The sequence below is a fragment of the Limulus polyphemus genome, unplaced genomic scaffold, assembly GCF_000517525.1.
Source record: "Limulus polyphemus unplaced genomic scaffold, Limulus_polyphemus-2.1.2 Scaffold4489, whole genome shotgun sequence".
Taxonomy (NCBI): domain Eukaryota; kingdom Metazoa; phylum Arthropoda; class Merostomata; order Xiphosura; family Limulidae; genus Limulus; species Limulus polyphemus.
The window spans coordinates 60,832-65,249 of NW_013670099.1; the positions used below are offsets into that span (position 1 = coordinate 60,832).

At 31.1% G+C, this 4,418-nt stretch overlaps 1 protein-coding gene across 1 annotated transcript in view; it reads right to left on the bottom strand.

Moving 5' to 3' along the window:
* LOC106471238 (balbiani ring protein 3-like) overlaps nt 1–1,466 on the bottom strand; it is a 60,126-nt gene extending 58,660 nt beyond the window's left edge. Inside the window, exon 1 of the mRNA XM_022399862.1 lies at nt 1,387–1,466. The gene's annotated coding sequence lies outside the window, so the exon portion shown is untranslated. The remainder of the gene's footprint in view (nt 1–1,386) is intronic.
* Nucleotides 1,467–4,418: the final 2,952 nt, after the last annotated feature.

Below are 4,418 nucleotides of genomic sequence, written 5' to 3' on the forward strand. Positions count from 1 at the left end.
ATGTATATAAAAAGAAGTTATTTGTCAGAAACTAACCTGAACTCGGTAAACTACACTTTTTTGTAGTTTCACAATCACAAAAATATTCATAAAAAAACGTTTTCGACTATGTTTTGTGGTTCAAAAATAATGGTTTGGAAATTGAAGTTACTTAACAATGTTAAAATGAAATTTCACGTGATGGTTATGTTCTTCTTTATTATTAGTGTTCATTTTCTTAAATAAATTACTTGTATCTTCGCATGTAATGATTTATCCCTATATTCTGCAGATATGATTCGAATATTTAGTTTTCCAAGAAACTCTTCCCTCCAGGAATGCACACAAAAATATTGTAATGTCTCGTCTTGTGAGATGATGTAAAATGCATAAAGATTCTTTAGTAAACAAAGTTGGGATACAATACCGTATCTTCAGACACTACCTTTATTAAAACCTCAAGGAAATTTGACACCATTTATCTTAAGCTTAATATTCAGTTGAGTATAAATCATTTAAGCAACCTTACGACATTATCCCTTAGACTAACTAATAAATTTTCAGCAGATTGTAAGTTCAATTTTATCACACACATTACTTTTAATTTTGAAAATATGACTATATTCAGAATACTGTTAATGTTACTGTCCTTCGGCGACAGACTATACTTAACTAGTGGTCCAAATTAAATCAGCAAATGAAAGTTATATAGAATACAAATTTTGGCGAATTAATACTTAGGCTATGCAAACGTTAATTCTTACGCGTTAAGTGTTCCACCTTTTCATTAGGATTATGTAGTAGGTAATATATAAAAATATAAATTACATTATATTGTATTAGTAATAACAAATAAATAAACTGACCACCATTCGCTGTCCACGATCAAACATCGACCCATAAACAAATAATGTTTTCACAAATATTGCAAGGTAGATAAACAAGTTACTTTACATTCAATTCATGGTCAAGATGAGGGGGGAGTCAATGCCTTACTACTAAAAATGATACTAATAATATATAAATACTGGCGAAGAGAACCTAGACCAATGATACTCTAACTTCCAAGTCTAAGTAACTAACTTAAGTTAAAATACACAAAATATCGCCCATGATATTTATACCATTTTTTGTCAGAATAAATATTAGTTAATCATTAACAAAAGAACAACTATTTTCGATTTAAATTTGACAATAACAACCCACAATTCTGTTTTTATAAGTAATTTGAATTATAACACATTGTTAGCATAGCAGTAAATTTATGCCCATTTTGCATGTTTCAAACTTTTCTATATTTTATTTGACAGTGTAAAACAATAAATACCCGCTAGGGTTACAGGTTTTTAAAAGTTTTATATTAATACTTAGTTTTAGGCTACGCAACAAGGAAAAAATACAACTTACCAACAAATAACTCCTACGATTGCAGGGAACACAAGTTTTCAGTATCCGGCTCACATGAATACGTTAAACGACTTGAACGCGGCGTTCTACTAGCTTGTGATGTGTGAACTAACCTACGTCAAACATACAGGACACGGTGCCCTAGTTCACCCCCTCACACACACACACAAAGTATATAGCCTCAGGGGAAACAAACAGGTATGTCTAGGTTGCCAACAATAACAGGTCAGCCATACAACCCACTTGGAAGGCCCATCCAATGGTAAGAAACGTCTTTACTGTTGTTTTTTTTTCTAAATGTGGTCGTATTCGCATTATGACTCATTGCTGGGTTTTATACAGAGGTTCCAAACATTACCGTGATTACTTTGTGTTACGCTACGGCCAAAGGTCATCCAAAGAAGTAAAAATAGCTAAAATCGGCTTTATTTTTGGCACACTTGACCATGAAAATTATTTATATATTTGAACTTGACATTAAAAATATTTAAATCCGAAAAAATAAAATTTTATGTGAGTTTTTGAAATCATCGGATGGAAAAAAATATATATATAGTGCCATAAAATATGTGTGTACCATGATATTGGGGTTTAAAACAAAGTTGTGTATGTTTTGGTATCAGTGTTTTTCTTCTTTTTTTATTGCAGTGTTTTACTTATATTTTTCAGATTAACATTTGTTTCAATAGAATCTAAACTTGTGAATGTATTTAAAATAATTCTCTCAATTTTAAATACCAGAAATGATAAATATGTGGTGACATATTATATAAGTGTGTATAAATATTCCAGGACTTGGGAAATTTCACTTTAGCCATTGAAATATTTTAAGGTCCAGGATTTGAGCTTCACATTCCAGTACGTATATTGTTGGAACGGTTTGTACTATTGGATTATTCAGTAAGAAAATAATGCGAAGATTATTTAACTTAATGCTAACAAATGTATTATATTTCGTCGACTATAAATTCTACAAATTCTTTATTAATTCTCACTAATAGGCTTAACTTCACAGTGGAGGTTAATACAACAATTTTATTGTGTAGCTAGTGATCAACAACAAACAAACAAACAAAAACTTGTTTACTTCTCTTATACATATGACACTTGTTTGTATCTCTTGTACTTTATCGCAAACACAAATTCAGAATTCATAAAACTGAATTATAGACAAACTGCAGATGTTTTTGTTTGTTTTCCCACATTATTCTTAAATTGTCCTTTTCGGATTCAAAATCAGAGGTGTTTATATGACTTTAATCACAAATATGAGCCTCTTAGTTCCCGATGCTTCTGCAGGTTTCTTTGTTAAACTCTAACTTTTAGCAAACAAACTGACTAACGAAACTCATTAAAAACTATAGTATTGCTCGAATTTTGTGCAGCACAAATTTTTCCTAAACTTTCAAGAATGTTCTAATCATTAAACCACGCCCATCTCGTGGCGTCAGAAACTCCTACAAGACAAACAGTAATACAAAGTTCTAAATTAAAAATTTTGAAACATAACACACTACAATATCTAAAGACGTCGATTTAAACATTTCAAGAAGAGGGAGTTTTGAAATACTGTGAAATTTGTAGTAGGCGTACGTAGCTTCAGCGTATCTCAATGATGTTTACAATTAATTTTTATTCAATTACAAGCAAAAGTGCCGGTCCCCACTTTTGAAATAACGGGAGAACAGGCATGAATAATGTTAATGCAAAATTTTATTTCACAAGCAGGATAGTCTACACTAAATTGTTAGGAATTAATCACACTATCATTCATATTTCAAAATTTGACGTAACTTAAAGAATAAAAATGTAGATTTACTGTGTGTTATTGTTGAGCTGCTCTTATCATGACTGAAATGTTCAACAATTACTTTTCACGGTGGGCAGAATATAAGTAGCTCAGAGCTTTGGCTCTGAATGAAACCAAGAGTGCAACACAATTAACCTTTTTAAAGTCCATGAAATAATTTAAATTGATTGATTAACATAAACTTTTCCCGTCACTGGGGACGGATACCTTTGCTTTTCATTAATAAACAAGAGCAATCAGAGAGACTACATATCCTCGCACCGCCGCTCCTTTTCGAGATTGCATGCGTTTATATTGGAAAACGTAAAATTTCACCCTTGAAAACTCAGAAAATCCTTCTCAGATCCAGAATTATAACGATCCTGATTATTTTTTGTAGTGTGATGAGGAGTCTCAACCTTAATGTGCCCATGAAATTTGGTACAAATCCGATCACATTTTACAGAGTTATTAACCCAAAACCGCGAAAATACCCTGTTTCCCCATTATAAAAAATGCTTCAAAATTATCCAGAATTGGATCCGGACCAAATATGGGGAGGCCTCTCCCATACTCGCTTCCCATCTTGAGTAAAATGTTCATGTACATCGGTCTAATATTAAGCCTACTGGTTCCATTGCTTCGCCAGCTGTAGGCATTTAACACTGTAACTAATACTTTGTGCAATTAACATATCATTAACAATAGATGATGTTATATTATTACAGAAACCGGTTATAATTTGATATAATATATAACTTATTTTAAAACTTAATAAAATAAACCGTGCCGAGTTTATCGAGCTGTGTTCTTTTAAAAACATTTAACAAATAGTTTCACTTAACAGATATAAATTTATATTAATAGAATAAATTATTAATCCATATAATTAGTTATAGTAGAGAGAAAACTTTAATAGAATAAATTAATAATCCATATAATTAGTTATGGTAGAGAGAAAACTTTAATAGAATAAATTAATAATCCATATAATTAGTTATGGTAGAGAGAAAACATTAATAGAATAAATTAATAATCCATATAATTAGTTATGGTAGAGAGAAAACATTTAAAGAGCCCTATAAATAGCTTATACTTTCGACAAGACAAGGGAATAAGCGAAAATAGCTGGCGAAGATCAGGGTCAGTTGATTGAATTCCTTTGTCAATCACCTTGTTTTCAAAATGGAACGTATAATATAACCCTTGGACTAGGAAGGATATGTCTATATGATGCAGGTCC